The sequence below is a fragment of the Vicugna pacos genome, chromosome 8 (genome assembly GCF_048564905.1).
Source record: "Vicugna pacos chromosome 8, VicPac4, whole genome shotgun sequence".
NCBI classification, from domain to species: Eukaryota; Metazoa; Chordata; class Mammalia; order Artiodactyla; family Camelidae; genus Vicugna; species Vicugna pacos.
In genome coordinates, this window is record NC_132994.1 from 14,294,349 (window position 1) to 14,313,109 (window position 18,761).

The 18,761-nt window shown below is 39.4% G+C and overlaps 1 protein-coding gene across 2 annotated transcripts in view; it reads right to left on the reverse strand.

The window, feature by feature from the left end:
- UBE3D (ubiquitin protein ligase E3D) overlaps nt 1–18,761 on the reverse strand; it is a 605,228-nt gene that overhangs the window by 255,601 nt on the left and 330,866 nt on the right. For both annotated transcript variants that reach the window (XR_012074809.1, XR_012074808.1), the window contains exon 11: nt 342–435. The gene's annotated coding sequence lies outside the window, so the exon portion shown is untranslated. The remainder of the gene's footprint in view (nt 1–341; nt 436–18,761) is intronic.

Consider the following 18,761-nt stretch of genomic DNA (forward strand, 5'->3'; position numbering starts at 1 on the left):
CAGAACACAGCTGAAAAACCACTGATCTAGTTGAATCCTCTTATTTTACAAATGAAGAAACAGAGTCCCAGAGGAATTAAAATAAACATACTCAAGATCATTCGTTTAGTAGTAGTCAGAACTAAAAAGCAAGATTCTATACTGGTCATGGCCATTAATTATTTGAAATAATATAACCATTATAGGACCAATGTTATGAGTACGAATACTTCCAAAGTGTCAAGAACTGCGCAGAGATTGTACTGTACTCACAAAGTAACAAATGGAACTGTTACTATTTCATGGATGCTGACAAATGCCACAAGACCCCTGGGTCAGAAACAAAGGACTTTATTACTCACGGCAGAAGCAGTGGCCGGCCTCACAGTCATCTGCTCCAGGTCTCCACGCTCCCCGGGTTACATGGGGGCAAGACAAAGGGCTCATGATGGATGCCTGCAAACAAAATGGGTTGCGTTTAGGGGACAGAAAGACTGAGCTTGGTAATTCGCTGCTTTTGGAATAAGGAGAAGAAAACCTGACCTGCTTTTGGGGAAGACAGTATCTGATCTCTAATGGTGCCTGTTGCAAACACAACTCTGATAAGTGGTCTAGTAAGAGTGGAAAGGGCCTTGCGTTCTCAGCATACCCAGGAGGAATGCGTGGGGACGCTAGGGCTCATAGCACAATGCCCTTCCCAATAACTCTCATAGCACAATGCCCTTCCCAATAACTCTCCTTAAACTAGATGGAGAAACAAACCTCAGTGGTTATATGGCATAATATTGTCTGTTGGTATTCCCATTCCTTCTGTAGGCTGAAGTTTGACTCACCACGTTAGAGGAAATAAAGTTAGAGGAAATAAAGTATCTTCCAAACCCTGTGGCACTTTCTAAACACTTTATGTAATTGTATAACCACTTACTCTACATATCATTGTTAAAGTGTAGCTGTTTAACAAGAGTGATATACCATTTACAATAGCCAAGACATGGGAGCAACCTAAATTTCCATTGATAGATGAATGGATACAGAAGATGTGGTGTGTGGGTGTGTACACAGTGTAATACTACTCAGCCATAGCAAAGAATGAAATAATGCCAACTGCATCAACATGGGTGGACTAGAGATTATCCATGAAGCTAGACAGAGAAAGACAAATATAGTATGTTCTCTCTTATATGTGGAATCTAAAAAAGATACAAATGAACTTATTTACAAACCAGGAATAGACTCACAGACATAGGAAAAAACCATGGTTGCCAGGGAGAGTGGGGGAGAGGGAGGGATAAATTAGGAGTTTGGGATTAACATATACATACTACTATATATAAAATAAATAATAAGGACCTATTGTATAGCACAGAGAACTGTATTCAAAATCTTATAATAACCTATAATGGAAAAGAATCTGAAAAAGAATATATATATGTATACATGTAACTGAATCACTTTGCTGTACACCTGAAACTCAACACAACATTGCAAATCAACTGTACTTCAATTAAAAAAAAAAACACAAGAGTGGTATTCTAAATATCTAACATGGGCACCAGTGAGAACAGAGCTATGAACTAGTACACTGCATGATATTTCCAGCTGCTAAATTCGCCTAACTATTCATGCCTAACTTAGAATACAGGAAGTCAAACCCCAGGAATTTGCTAGAGTACGTAAAAAATGGACAGTGTCTGCCTAGAAATAAGGCAGACGTGACTGCATGTTAGTGATCACAGTCCTGGTCTGTTGGATCTAATTCAATTGGAAGTCAATCCAGAAAATAACTTTATGTTCCCCCAAACCCTGCTATTATTCTCCCCATTTTCAAATGAATATGAGGAAACCTGTTTGCATAGAAATGAGCTTGTTTGGAAGGCCAGGGTAACATACGGCTTCAGCTAAAAAGAATTTTCTAGGGAGCAGCTGTTTGAGAAAGGTCAAAGAATTCTTTCAATTTAAAAAAAAGGTAAAATAGTTTTAGGGGATGTTTTTTATAGTCTTGAGGAAGTATTATGAGTGACTAAAACTCTGGGGAATGGCACAGTGGCACTTAAGATGCTTTTTTTAATATATTGTCAATTGAGTCTGTCTGGTTAGTCTCTCCAGGAGGCAAGATATAATTGACAGTATGAAAAATTTCCCGAAGAAATTATGTAATTTTCGCTCTCATTTAGAAGAAATGCTAAGGTCCATGTATGGCTCACAGCCACTCAATCAGCTGCTTATAATCCCAGAAACATCTCAAGGAGAAAACTTCTTGCTTACTTTCCTCTCATCCTCAAAGGAAAATTATTTTATGATTTGTTTCTTGGGAATCACGCCTAACTACATCTTCCTCAAGGCTCTAGAACACCTCCCTTATAAAGGCACAAATGACCTTGTCTGCTGAGTGGAAAAAGCAAAGTACAACAATGAAGAGCTGTGAGACTCACTAAGTTCCAGCTGTATGGTAGAATGAGATCTAAACAACGATCTGCCGAGCTATGTCAATTCAAACTATCTGAATAATTCCATCATGTTTCTACTTCACAGACCTGGAACCACTGAATCAGCAGAGGGAACCAAGAAACAATGTCTCAGATCTTCATTATACCCTTGCCACCACTCCATCACCAGTCCTAAAATAAAGAAAAGCACTTCCCCCAAAGGGTGTGCCCTACGTGAGGCGCCTTCACACACTGCATCATTTTATCCCTAGAACAACCCTGTGGGGTGGTGGTATATTCCTATTCTGCACATCACAAATCCAAAGGACACATCCTTTATGAACTCTTCAGGATTTTATAATCAGAAAAACTGAAAGGGGGCTATTAGTTTCAGCATGCCTGTTTGTGCTTTTCAATTTAGAACTGGTTTTATATTAAATTACATGTGGCAGCCCAGGGGCAGGACAAGTGAGACTGCAACCTTCTAAAGATCTTAACTAGCCCTGGTCAACTGCTAAGTGTGGTGGTATTTTAGTTTCTGTGGCTCCCGTAACAAATTATCATGAACTTGGGGACCTTAAAGCACAGATATTTATTCTGCCACAGTTCCGGAGGCCAGAAGTCTGACATCAAGGTGTCAGAGGGGCTGCACTTTTCCAAGGGATGTAGGACAGAGTCCTTCCCTGCCTCTTCCAGGAAATTCTGGTGGCTCCAGATGTTTTCTGGCTTGTGGTTGCATCACCCGCGTCTCTGCTTCCATCTTCACATAACCTTCTCCTCCTTGTCTATAGCTTCTCTTCCCTCTCTTTTAAGGATACTATTCACTGAACTTAGGGAACACTCAGATAGTCCAAGATGATCTTGTCTCAAGATCCTTAACTTAGTAAAGACTTCATATATTCTAGGGGGTAGGACATGGACATCTTTTGGAGGCAACCCACTATAGGTGGGTTTAGACAAGATAATTTAAAAGTCTCCTGCTCTTGTATTAATTGTATTTACAAATAACTAAAAAAAACCCATGAAAATATAATAAACCATGTAAATAAGAATTCCATGAGGACAAAAGTTTTATGTTTTCTTGTCTTGTTTTTCTCTGCCTTTCCCAAGTGCCTAGCACATACCCGATGCTTAATAAACAAAGCTGAATGAAGGCGCTCACAGGCCATATATGAATGCGTGGCAAGGTGGGGGGTCATTCTAGAAGAGGCAGCATTTGAGCTAGCCTTCACTGATGAGCTGCTCATTGCTCCTGAATAAATTGATGAAGCAAGATAGGACCTCACTTCTTAGTGGCCAGACTGAGAGAATAACTAGAAATACCTGGATAGATAGAGAAACTGACCTGGTTGTAAAGTTTGTCCCTAAGAGAGGAAGCCAGAAGTCAATATTTTAAAGCCCAGAGAGGCATGGCAGAAATCAAAACTGTGATCCACTCTTGTGAAGATACCAAGATGACTTAGCTGTGATATCATGTTCTGGTTAACATTGGCAGATCAAGACCCCAACCACAGGTTGGAATAGCCCCCTAGAGCAGGAGCTATCAAGAATTAAGAAGCATCAAGATCCCAGTGAAGAGGACTGAAGCCCCTGGTACAACTGCAGTGCTGTAAGGAAACTTACACGGAGTCCCAATTTTGCACACTGGAGAAATACAGTAGGAGTTCAGAGAAGTCTGTGACTTAGTGGGCATGCGTACCTATAAGTTCCCATACATACACCACAAGCATGGGGGTTACATTATTTTATGGCCTGCCCTTCCCAGGATCTTAGCTTAGGAAGTGATGGGGCTGAGTCACCCGAAGATGGTCCTCCATTGCAGCAGCTAGGCTGGACAAGAAGAGAATTGACATGTTTGGCAAATGAAAATATGGAAGGAAGTGCATTCTAGTCAGAGAAACACATGATAAAATGCACAGGACCAGGGAATGACAAAACTTGTTTGAAAAGTGGTAGATAATGCGTGGCTAGTAGATTGGGAAACAAAGCTGTAAAGTTCTATAGGTGTCCAGTTGTGGACAGGGAAATGAGAACCAACATTTCCTTACATACTTCAGGTCATTTAATTTTATGACAACCTTTCAGAGTTCCCTCAAAGAATAAGGAACTCAAGCTTGGTTGGGTTAAGTTACTTGCTCAGATTTAATCAATGGAGCAGATGAGATTCCAATCCAGGGCTGTCTTGACTGCAAATAACAGGCACTTTCCATGGGATGTGAGACTAGACCTGAGTTTGCCCTTCAGAAAGTGAGAAAGACTCCCCAGAAGTGATTACCACAATTAACATAACAATACTGCACATATATATGTTTTTAAGGAGAGCAAAAGACATCACAGGTAGGAACACCTGTTAGATTATTGCAATGATCCAGGTACAAAGAAGGCAGGTCCTACATGAGGATGAGAACAAAAGGAGTAACATACAAAGTTACATTGGCCAAAGTCAATACTATATTTGTCCCAGGAGTCCAAGTGGTATATCTCAGCACATAGACCTTAACTTAAAAATATTTCTACTTCAATGGATTTAGGAGATGAGACAGAAGAAAAGGAGAGGCACTTAAAAGGAACCAAGACATGTAAGCCTCATTCTTGTTTTGGAAAAAAAAAAATCACTGCTTGACTTTTTTCCTCTTAATAGAGAAATACTTTAAATCAGAGAATTCAGTATTTTTAACTTCAAATTTCAGGAGGGTAATTTATTAAGTAACTCTTCTGCTTCCTAAAATATCAGAGAATTCAACAATTTAAATTTTAAATCTCATATGAAGGTCATTTATTAAGAAATTCTCCTGCTTCCCAAAATGGTTTGATGATTTATGAATGATGGAAAAGATAGTAAAATTTTCAAATGAAACATGCCATATTAATTGGAAATATTTACAGTATCTTCATCTATTGAAATAAAGCAGAGCAGCGAGGTGTTTGTAATTCAGTAATGTATGTTGTAATTTAGAATGATTTTCAAGTAAATTTATTTTTCTAATGACAACTGTAGAGACAGATAAAGATGACAACTTATGAACAGCTTGTAGTTCACCTGACTCAAATTTTTTAATCATTAAAATACCAAATTATCACAGAGCCTGAAATATGAGTATCAATCACCATTGTCCAGACTCCAAAGAGGAATCTCACTGACTGAAGCACAAACATGGACCTGGCTCAGAAGAGCAAAGCCCAGTGAGAGGGAAGAAAATGCTGGCTGGGAGTGTGGGTGTTGGAGTCCGATCATCCTGAGTTTGAATCTCAGCTCTGCCACTTATTAGCAGTATGTCTTCAGTTATTTCCCTAAGTCTTATATCCCCTTTTCTGCAAACTGAGGACAGTTATTCCTATCCCAGAGAGTTTCTTTAAAAATTAAATAACATAATATTCAAAAAGTGCTGAGCAAAGTGCTGGGCTCATTTTAAGAGATTAATAATGGGCTCTGCTATGGTTGAGATTTTTTTTCTCTCTCTCTCTTCCATTGTGTTTCTGTCCTTGAAGGTGCAGGATATTGTGGAAGCTGCCAGTCACACTCCTACTGGGATACTTGTAAGCAGGTTTTCTTTTTTCCTAAAGCAATCAATACAACATCCTCCACCCCATGCATCAGTAACTTTCTTTGTTCATTGCATTTATAGACGACAACTGCAAGCGATTCATTGCAACTGGGAGTAAAACTTAGCAGGTACACGGATTGTACCTGGGATGTGCTGACCATAGGAGGAAGGAGCAGAAAAGACAGGAAGAGCCATGGGAATGGTAGATTCTGGAGGTTTTTCATATATGAAATGTGACAAGAGAAAATTACAGATGGATTCAAATTATTGGGAATAATTTCTCTCCACATATCACAGCATCAGGCAGAAGCAGCAGGAAGTTCTGAGCTCGCCCAGCTGTCCCACAGTAGGTAAAGGTCTAGCAGGTGTGCAGATCTCGTGTCCTCTAAGCCAAGGAGACTCCTCTGAGTCACAGAGAATGGTGAGGGGACCCAAGAGAAGCCTCCACTGGTGATGGAATGACAATGCCAGGGGCCTGGTTGGCATCTCCTCACTTAAAGATAAGAATACAGACAAAGAACAAGCTGGGGTCCATAAAATAATCTTTACGATAGGAAAAAGCAGCATTGCCCAATTAAAAAATGAACGTCTCTTCCAAGAAGACATGCAGATGGCAAATAAGCACATGGAAAGATGCTCAACATCACATGTCATTAGGTAAACAAAAATTGAAACAAATTAAATACTACTACTTAGCTCTGAGAATGGCTAAAACAATGTTGTTTTTTAAAAAAAATGACAATACTAACTGCTGGTGAGGACAGAACAATTACAGGAACACTCACTCATTGTTGGTGGGAATTCAAGGGAGACATGACGATTAAATGTAATGTGGTACTCTAGATGGGGTCCTGCCTTCAGTTAGGCGTTTAGTCCCACCTATGTTCCTAATCTTTGGAGTTAGATTTCAGGGAACCTTCTGTAGCTCACAAAACACCCAACCCATGTGCTGCAGGCCATGTGGGCTGACAACTCTGGAAAATTCTGCATTTTGTACTTTCTGCCTGGGAACCAAGTTCGTCCCTTGGCATTTCCCTGACTCCATCACACGTACCAAACATTCTGGTCCAGCGTCTACTACATTCAGCCCAGTTTATTTTATTTTTCAACTCAGAATTTTGGAGTATTTCCTAATTTCAGCAAGACAAGTTTGCTATTTCTCTTTCTCCCCCTTTTTTAAAATTTAATTTTTACATGAAGGAGACAGAAAGATCTCTAGTCTAATGTCTCTAACCAGCAAGGCCAATGTTACTGTAATTTCAAAGAAGAGTAAGTATTAAAAAGAGACGTTAACTGCAACATGCAGCACTCTCTTCCCTCCCTCCCACGACCTTGAATTCGTTTTACATTTTAAGACCAGGTAGGTTACAATGGTATTTTGTGGTACCTTTTTGAATTTTCAGGCAGTCGTAATAGTGATGTCCTATAGACATTTTAGTATAACAGCAATTGCTGAAAACATAAGATAAAATCAATCTACGTTCCCTGTAATATTTTGCCAAACTTCCGGTGAGCAGCAAGGAAGTCTAACAGATTAACATGTGATTTCTTCAAGATTCTACCTAGACTTTGAAGACTTTATAATAATATTTCTCACATTTAAGTGTTTGTATTGCTCTAAATAGTGTTTTTCCATTTAGTTCTTTATACCCACTATGTGTGAGGTATTAAGTTTCAGAAACCAGTTGACTTTGACTTTTAAAACTTTGTTGAAAATAGCACATACGTTTGAGATCGCCAACACATTTTCCCCCAAATTATTTTTTGTGTTACATTTATAGCAATTATCTGCTAGAGATGCTGTGGAAAACAAAAATGGTAATCAAGACTTTCTTTTTTTTTTTTTAAGAAAGGTATATAGGCATGAGGCTCAAATCTCAACCCTCTGTAAAGAAAAGACATAGCTAAAAAGAGAAGATGCGAGATTTTCCTATAACTTCCTATAAATCCTCAATCTTCTGTCACCTTAAACAAGTAAAGATCGTTCTAATGTGAGCCTTCCTCGCAACATCTGGACAGCTAACTGCGTCAGAATGGTGCTGGGTACAGAAACCTCCAGTGGCCAAGGGAGAGTGCACTCTCTGTAGGTTGCACAAGGCTGCCTCCTCTCCGCCCAGGCTCTGCCCTCTGTCCCCAGGCCCTGACGTTTCTATTCAGAAGAGCAGCTTTTACTAGTGCCATCATCTTAGTCCCTGTGTTCCTCTTCCTTCTCCTTCTTCATTGGAATGATATTTATATAAATACTTTTCAACTCCAGAGGGAGCATGATTTTAGCAGTATTTATCCTTAAGATTTCCATTTCATCCACACTACGTCATTGTATATGTGTCAAGTGGACAAGAAGATGCCAGCACGTGGAGGCAGGCGACTCGAATTCCAGCTCCGGGGTCATCCCTTCCCAATGGGCACCTGCAGGGGAGCCTCTCAGCTGTGTGCCTCGCTTCCCTTCTGCTTCAGGGGATGAGGAGGAGAACAGCATCAACCTCACAGAGTGAGTGAGAGGATTACGTGAATTAACGTTAAGTCCCGGGCATCCAATAAGCTTCTAATAAAACCTGGCTATTACAATTCTAATTATTACAGGTGTTTCTTCCCAATTGTCTTCTATTTTAATTTTTATCATTTTATCTTCTTTTAAATAGAGTTTTGATTTTTTCCTTATTGTTTTATAGTATTATAATCTTTTTCCTTTCAAAGCTTTATGGTTTTCTTTTAGTCCTTTTTTGTTCATTTCTTAAATTTCACCAGTATAGTTTAATTCTTTCACAGCTTCATTTATTTTATTCCTAAACTTTTAGTGAATTTTGTCCTTTTATATTTTTGCCTCTCCCCTTTTTGAACACTTTGAATTTCTAAGCTTCTGGGGGTTCTTTCTAACTTGTTTTTGTTTTAATTCTATTTTGTTTAATCATTTCTATTGAAATCTTTTAAATATTCTTTATTTTATTCTTTCTGTTCTTCACCCTGTGATCTCAATTTCTGCTCTTCTCAACCATCTGCCTCCACAAGTGCATCGATTGCTAACACCCTCAGTGTCTGATGTGGGTTCTTTGACTTCTTCATTGTTTGTTTCACACAGGCCCAGGAGAATGGGGGCAGGGGGGCCACGGAGCAGGACCATTCCATAGCGGGAATAATTAGTACTTATTTCCTTCCAGCCATCCCTCAGGCTCTCATTAATGGAGCTCATATTCCCTTCAATGTTGTTCCAAAAAAATTACTCAGTGAGTAATTTGGGAGACCCATAGGATAAAAATCCTCCCTATGACCATACAGATTTTATAGAAATGGTACATACATCTAGATTGCTGGAATAATGCAGTTTCCTCTTACTGAAAATTTACTTCCTTCCTTATAAAGGTAATTAATACTTAGAATATTTTTGGAAAATTCAAGAGTGTACTTTAAAAAACAAAACAAAACAGAATTATCTACAATCCCACTGACCAGAGACTGTCACCTTTATACATCAATGTATCACCTTCCTTCCTTTCAGACTTTTCTGATCTATATATACTTTCATTTTTCCTTTAGGATTAGAGAGTATGTAGTAATGCAGTCTGCATCTTTCCAGTATCAACATACAATGATTATTTTTCCTTTCCCTGAAAAATATTCAAGAAATCATTTTTAATGGCTCTTATATAACACCAAATAGATATACCATTTTTAAGCATGCCTCTAAGCTGGTGTCATTTCTCCTAATGCATAATCCAGTCTCTTCATGAGAAGTTACGCCCCCTTGGCCCACAGTCTTTCGCAAGTACAACAGAGAGGAAGCAGACTAGATGCACTTTTCAAAGCAAGATCACATACAGCCTAACTCCAGTGAATCAGAAACTAGAGTATGTTGGATCTCTGGAGTTGGAATCATAAACTCAAGGAGCCATAAGGAATCAGAAGGCGCCTCAAATGCATGGCCTGGCCTGGGCTTAGCGGCAATAATTGGGAGTTGTAGGGACTGGGGCCTAAAATCTGGCTCTGGACTCATTTTTCTCAAGAGAGGCTAAAAATCCAAAATGTTAAATGTGTTATCTTATTGTGAAGAATTGACAACTGATGGAAAGTTTTAACACACATTGTGCTGGCCAATGTTATGCAAGCAAAACCAAACTGTCTGAGAGCTAGGCTCAGCCCAAGGGCCACAAGTCTGAGGTCTCCACGTTGGCTGGTTTCTCATGGAAGGAGTCACATGAAGAACCGCTAAACTGGAAACTTTTTAAATCACAAAATCTGATTGAGAATTACTGCACATTGATCATTTTAGTCTTATCCAACCATCTGTTTCAACCAGACATGTAAAAAGGATGGTTTCCGCCCCTCCCGAACAGATCCAGGAACACATCCATGCATATATGTCAATATGGTAAGTCCAGAGGCATTTGTGAATCTGTGACCAACTCCTGACTTGAGAAGAAATGTTTATATTAAGGGCACTGGAGAGTGAAGACAGAGGATATCCTTTCCCTTGTATTAATATTAGTGCAAACTGCTACTTCTCACACGGGTGAAGAGTAAGGGAACGATGGCTTTCAGAGAGGTCTGAATCTGCATAAAAATATGAATGCACAGCTCCTTAAAGAAGAGTTGGAGGGGAAGAGTTTCAGAGGAATCACAGGATCCAGGATACATGCTGTGAACTAAGGTTCACATTCCCACATACTTCCTCTAGCCCTGGTCTGCAAGGCTTTAAGACTATGGCAAACTTCCAGTATTTCAGACTGGTAAGAGGGCCGAGATGATTCAGGACCTAGATAAGACAAGGCCATGGAGAAGTGAAATTCTACAAACCAGTAACACAGTGTGGAACTTTTTTATGTAAGCCAAGTATAACAATACAATCAGTATTTACCTCTTCTCTAAACAAAAACGAAAAAAAATTAACTGTGTGTCAGACGCATTCTTTTTGGTATACATATGCTCCAACAGTATTTTTAAAAGTTATCCGTGAATGAATATTTGATGTCATCATACTATTTCCCTTAAGAGTTAATGGAAATATTTAACAGCATTTGTAAAGCAGGGTATCGCATTACATTTCTTCACTGACTCCAGGAGGCAAGTATTATTTAAAGCTTAGAGAAAATAAGTAAATTCTCCAAGATGATGGAGTTAGAACTCATGCCCAGACCTTATAACTCTAAATACAATATTTTCAGACTACACATTGATATAATCTTTCTCTTTTAGTGAGTATGAATTTTGATTTCAAAGAACTGTTTTCTTTCCTTTTCCTCATTTCAAAAATCTTCATCTTTGGTCTTTATTTTTCCAAACTCAAACATGAGACCACAAAATCCCTTCCTCCAGTTGTAAATTAATGTGCTCATTTGACTCTCAAACATGTATTAAGTGCCAACCATGCTACTGGCCCTGTGCAGGGACCAATAAAGAAGACACTTGCCCCTATACTCATTTTGTTAATGTTAGAAAATATTGAGACAAATATGAGCTGCCACATGATATGCTTATAAAAAGTTGATGTGCAGTGATAAAGATGAATTAATTCAAGTAACACAGCTAGTTAAAAAGGTGTGAAGAGGCAAACTAGGCAGATTTGAGGGGAAAAAAGTGAGGAGATATAAAGTAAAAACTAATAGAACTGCAAGGAGAAACAGTAGAAATATTATCACTATTACAGGTGGAGACCTCAGCACCCCTCTATCAGTAATGAACAGATCCAGCTGGCAGAAAGTCAGTAAGTATATAGTTGAAATCAACAACATCATCAATCAACTAGATCTAATTGACATCTACAGAATACACCATCCAGCAGCAGCAGAATACACATTCTTTTCAAGCTCACATGGAACACTCACCAAGACAGACCATATTCTGAGCCATAAAACACATTTTAACAAATTTAAAAGAATAAAAATCATACAGTGTATGCTTTTAAACCACAGTGGAATTAAACAAGAAATCAGTAACAGAAAAATAGCTGGAAAATCCCCAGCTACTTAGAGATTATACAACACATTTTTTTTTTTAGTTTCAAGAAAAAAATTTTAAACTATTTTGACATAAATCTAAATGAAAACATAACTTAAAACTTGTGGAATACAGTGAAAATACTGCTTAGAGGGAAATTTATACCACTGAATGCATATTTTGAAAAAGAAGAAAGATCTAAAATCTATCATGTAAGCTTCTGTTTTAGGAAATTAGAAAAAGAAGAGCAAATTAAATCCAAAGTAAGCAGAAGAAATAATAAAAATTAAGAGCAGAAATCAATGAAATTGAAAATAGGAAATCAACAAACAAAATCAACAAAACCAAAGCTGGATCTTTGAAAAGATCAGTAAAATTGATAAGCCTCTGGCCAGGCTAACAAAAATAGAGAGAAGACACAAATTACCAATATTATAAATGAAAATGGGAATATCACTACAGATCCCATTAACATTAAAAGGATAGTAAAGGAATATTATGAACAACGCTATGCCCATAAACTTGATAACCTAGATGAAACTGACCAATTCTTTGAAAGATGCAGTCTGCCAAAACTCACAACCAGATAGGCCTATATCAAAGAAATTAAACCAGTAATTAAAAACCTTCCAAAGCAGGAAGAGCCAGGCCCATATAGGTTCATTAGTGAATTTTACCAAACATTAAAAGAAGAAATTATTCTCTAAAAGCTCTTCTAGAAGATGAAAGTAGAGGGAATTCTTCCTAACTCATGGTATGAGGCCAGCTTACTCTACTATGAAAACCAGAAAAAAACATTACAAGAAAACTATAGGCCAATATCTCTCATAAACACAGATGCAAAACCCTCAACAAGAAATCAACAAAAAAATTCAACAATATACTAAAAGATACAGTATAATCAAGTAGGATTTATTCTAGGTGTGCAAGACTGGCTCAATATTCAACATTCAAAAACCAATTAATGTTATCAATCACATCAACCAGCTGAAGAAGAAAACCATAGCCACTGAACCACTATGCTGTATACCAGAAACTAACACAACATTGTAATACTTCAACTTAAAAACACTGATTTCACAAACTTACTGTAAAGCTACAGTAGTTATGTGTGATATGGGTGAATAGACAAATCAATGGAACAGAGTATAGAGAGTTCAGGAAAAAAATCCACAAAATATAGTCAACTGATCTTTCAAGGAGTAAAAGCAATTCAATGGAAAAAGAAGTCTTTACAACAAATGGTGCTGGGCCAACTGAACTTCGACATGCAAAAAAAAAAAATTAATCTACACATAAACCTTACACCTTTCACAAAAATTAACTCCAAATGTACTGCAGACCTAAATGTGAAATGCAAAACTATAAAACCCCTAGATGATAACACAGGAAAAAGTCTTGATGGCCTTCAGTTTGGTGACTTTTTAGATAAAATACCAAAGGCATGATCCATGAGTGAAAGAATTAACAAGCTGGACTTCTGTAAAACTTCCACTCTGTGAAAGGCATTGTCAAGAGAATGAGAAGACAAGGCATAGGCTGGGAGAATACTATTGCAAAAGACATATCTGACAAAGGACTGTCATCCAAAATATAGAAAGAACTTTTAAAACTCAACAATAAGAAAAATGAACAACTAGTTTTAAAATGGGCAAGAGATATGAACAGACACCTCACCAAAGAAGATATACAGATGGCAAATTAGCACATGCAAAGATGCTCATCATTAGGGAATTGCAAATTAAAGCAACAGTGAGATACTGCTGTCTATTAGAATGGCTAAAATTTGAAACACTGACACACCAAATGCTGACAAGGATATGGAGCAACAGGAACTCTCTATTGCTGAGGGGAAATGCAAAATGGTAGAACCACTTTGGAGAACAATTTGAAGTCTCTTACATAACTAAACCTTCTCTTACCATATGATCCAACAATTGCACTCCTTAGTATTTACCCAAATGAACTGAAAACTTATGTCCACACAAAAACCCAAGGATGTTTATAGCAGCCGTATTCATAACTGTCAAAACTTGGAAACTACCAACACGTCCTTCAGTAGGTGAATGGATAAACCATGGTACATCCATACAATGGAATGTAATTCAGCACTAAAAACAAATGAGTTATCAAGTCATGATAAGACCTGGATGAAACTTAAATGCATGCTACTAAGTGAAAGAAGCAAATCTGAGAAGGCTACATACTGTACGAACTCCAACATATGAGGTTCTAGAAAAGGCAGAACTATGGAGACAGTAAAAAGCTCAGTTGTTGCCAGGGGTTCTCAGGGAGGTGAGAATAAACTGAGCACAGGGGACCTTTACGGCAGTGCACTATTCTCTATGATACTACAGTGGTATGTCCAAGTCACTAGACATTTGTCAAGACACATAGAATGTACAATATCAAAATCAAACCCTAATGTAAACTATGGACTTCGAGTGATTATGATGTTTCAATGCTGGCTTATGGATTGCAACAAATGTACCACTCTGGTGGGATGTTGACAGTTGGGAAGGTTCTATGTGTGAGGGGAGAAGAGGTATATGGGAACTCTGTGTACCCTCTACTTAATTTTGCTATGAATCTAAAACATCTATTAAAAAAAGACTATTAAAAAAGAGAGAGATGAATAAAGAGATAGGTCCTGGAGGATTCCCTGACAAACAAGACACAGTCACAACTTTAGTATATAGTCCATTTCCTGCCTGAAGAGGCATATGCTTGGGGAGGAGATGTCAAAGGCACTGACCAGACTCCTAAATTATATGACATGAAAAGAGACTCTCTGTATCAAAAAGAGCTGTAGATTTGGAGTCAAGAGTCTCCACTAGTCTACCACTGCACATCTGTGACTTTGTAAGTCCCTGAGTTTCAGTTTCTTCGTCCTTGTAAGAATTATTATGAGGATCAAGCGAGTTAGCAGGTGTGAAAATCCATGAAAATACAAATCACCATTCTTATGGAATATTAAAACCAAAACAGGTACAGCGCAAAGATGGGTGAAACCACCCAAGTCTGCTGAGAAAAGAGGCTAAAATGCCCAGGTCGCAGGAAATGAAATTGGCGAAAAGAGTCAACCGGTTCTGGTGAGTGATTAATTATGTAGAAGTTGGAAATAGGAAGAAGTCGATAGTGACCTTGGGATTTCCTACTGGTGGTACAAGGGGGAAAAAAACAACATGGGGTGTCCCTAAGACACAGGACAAGCTAGGAGGGGCATATAGTTTTTCACGGAAAGTGATGTGAGTTTCCAAATGGAAACATTCACTGAATAATTTAAAATGTGCAACAGAGACTCAGAAGAGAGCCTGAGGCCAGAGACATAGAGGGCAAAGCTACCTGCTTGAGGCAGACAGGTGATGGCACAGCACTAGAGAGGAGCAGAAGGAAAGCAGGGGGCTGGGAACAAACACCTCCACAGCCAACTCCGCCCGAAGTGCTTCGTCTCCGAGAGAGCTTATGGGTTGGAAAATGAAGTCACTAGACATCCATCACTCCAAGCACTGCCCTTTAAATCTCCTTTCTCTAATTTAAACTGGAGGTAATTAATCAAACAAGACAAAAACTTCCAGAGATTTGTTCTTTTACTGCACTACACATCTCTCTTCTCCAGGCCCTTCTCCAAAGTCTTCACTAAATAGTTCAACAAGCCTGTTTGGAGCTTTTACTGGCTGTAACCTCCATATCTATCTGCCAAGGGAGGTCTTCCAGTGTGTGATAACTAACAAGCTGGACACTTTAGCAGGCATTGAAATAGGGCCTTCAGGCATGACAGCCCATGATAATTGCTCTGGAACCATTACAGGCAAACATCCCAAGGCTTTTTAAAGATATTTTTCTTTTGAAGTCCTGGACCACTGACCTCATTAGCTTTGAGGCTCTCGCCACCATGTGAGTTCCATTTCCTGTCCCTCCACTGTCAGAGGCAACAATAGCCCTGCCCTCTCTGGTCCAATTGTGTCTGAAGTTTCCTGTCATGGGTACATTTCTTTACATCTCAAGGACAATGGATATCCGAAATTTGACCACTCAGGGAGAAGTTTGGGTTTTCTTTTATTCCTGATTCTTGTTCCTTCTAACTTTGATCATTTATAGTCAGTCTGAGCTCACAAAGCTTTGGGAATTTGGTTTGATTTGTCAGGTCTCTGGCCTGAGCAAACAAACTAAGCAATACATTTCATCCATGTGTTTCAGCCACTTGAAGCCAGGCTCACATCTAGGACAAGCATGTTTCAATGCCAGCTGCCCTGTACCTCCCGAGAAAAGATGGGCACAAGACAGGAAAGCTCAGAGCGACCATAATCAAGCACTCCCAGAACCCACAAGGCATCAACATGGCAGCCTTAGCTCAATCAATGTAGGTTCAAGTGTATGAATGTGGTAAATGTTCTTGTCCACAGAAATAAACACCAGTTCCCCAGCGACATCCTTAGACTTCTTATAAACTACAAAGAGGCCCCTAAAGAGGCCAAAAAGCATCATGTAAAATATGATCTTCTTTAAAGTGACTCAGAGCCCTTTTCCACTTTTTAAACCTTGGCTCATTATCCAAGCGCATTTAATAATTTCCTGCGTGTCGAGCTGTACTAGGCATTTTTACGAGGCTAATTAAACAGACACGGGGCCTAACCTCTAGGTGTTTATAATTTAAGGAAGATGATGCCAGTGGAGACAGAGGAATTAATTCAGGACATAAAGGAAACTGAACGTGTCCCACACAACTGTAGATGAGCTACAAAAATAAATGTGTTTTTGGCAGGCTGTTTCCTGGCAGCAATAGGACCATTCAGCTTCCCTGAGGACAAAGCCCAGCTTTCTCCACTTCATTCCCAAAAATGCATTTATTTCAGACAGGAAGATCACTGGGCACAGTAATTAAAGTCAGTGAAAGAACTAGAGTCACCACTTCACATCAGGGGTCCCAAAGTCCCAAGAGAACCCAAATTGTTTTTGGACAGAGCAGGTTTGAATAACTTTGCAAAGTAGGTTAAGAAAAAGAACGCATTAGACCTAGAGCCTGACCACGAGTTTAAGAGCGCAGGGTAAAATTCCCGTGATGGCTTTGCAGGAAAGCAGAGTTACACTTTCTATTAACAGCGGTCAGTTCTATTGTGAAGGTGTTGGTCACTTTCAAGCAGCCAACAGAGGGCAGTATCTGAAGCTGTCACATGCAGTAGTCCAGCAGGGTGAGGAAAAGACACGGCACCTACATGGGACCAAAGGACCTACATGGGACCAAAGCAGACGGCCCCTGCTGTCGCTGGTCTGCAGTCAGCCCTGCCGAGCGCTAACACTAGCGTTGTAGAGTCTGCATGGTCCCTTTGGGGCCAGCACTCCTCTGCTTCTGCGCCTGTGCAGGGAAGACGCTTCTCGGGCGAGGCTGGGAGTCCCTCAGCAGGGTTCAAACCCCTGTCCTGCCCTCTCAGTCACACCACCTTCTCCGACACTGCTGCAGAGCAGAACGCAAGTCCCTGTTCTTTCTGGGACCTACGCCCAGATTCCACAAACTCTCTTCTATCTACCTTTTCACAGCTTCTAAAAGACCCAGTCCTCTTGAAGCCGTCTCCAACACACCTTGCAAATATCTTCAATGGGTTTAGGGTTTTCAAAAATCCAGAGCTGTGTCTTGCAGGAAACTTTGGCTTTTGGCCCAGAAACATAAACCATCCATGAGATAAGAAGGCCAAAAAGCTCTGGGTACTTGCTTCAAATTAGGAAAGGGAAAAATACAGGAAAAAGAATTATGTTGCCACAGAGGTACACTGTGGATGTAATGCAGACAGAGAGCAGAAGGCCCCTAGCTGGGGTAGAGAAATAAATTTAAGATGAGTCTTCAGGTATGTAAAATTTACATCTGATCTTTAAGAATATATATTTTACAAATCAGGGAAAACTCACAAAAATTAGTTTTTTTCTGATTCATAAATTTCACTCAAGATGGTCCAGGAACGTAGCAAAAATCACATTTTTTAGTATGTGGTAGATTTCCCAGTGATGTCAATAACAGTGACAATTACAATGAAAACACAGAATGCCATGAACTCCTAAAAATCTTCTGACATCCAAGTATATATATATTTTTAGGTTTGCCTGGAGGAATGGTGGAGATCAGGTTAGTCCTTATTTTCCACTAGCCTTACTCTTCACACCTAATTGTAATGTGCATGCAGACTGACATGGGTTTGAGTGACTGAGTGAAATCAGACACACTGAACTTCCCAGGTCCAGTAATTAATACCTTGTCAAATAGGAAGACAGAGGTGCACTCAAGGGGAAACGCCCAGGAGTGATTATTCAGTGACCAGGTTAGGGCTCAGTAAGTGACACTGACTTATTGGCCCCGAGCTTCTGACATTGCCTGTCGAGACTGATTTATAACAGAAATGACTCATCTACCCTTCTCAGTCTCAGATCGAGTGTGCGTCTTCTGCTCAGGGAAGTCTAACTTTCTCTGGCAGACGGATGGCGTTAAGGTCTAATTAACATGATGATAAATCACATGGAAGCCATTGCCTATTACCTGACTCGCAGATAACCGATTCCATGTTCTACGCTATCGTTTGTCTGGTCCTGGGCCTTTATAGAGGATCAGTACAAAGACCATCCTGCACTAAATTACAATAGTTCTTAGAGGTGAGGGGAGGGGCGGGTAGGGATAGTGTCATTTGCAAAACAGAATGCTGGAAGGAAACTAAGGAGGAAGGAAGAAGGAAACATATACTGAGCATCTTTAAGATACAACGAGGCTCTTTCTCTTACACAGCTCTGTGGGTTTTTCACAAGTCTGCAAGAGCCAAAGAGCCAGGCCACCAAGTATCATCTGACTTGGACAGAATTACCCAGGCTGAGAGTACCTAAGACTTGGCCAAAAAGG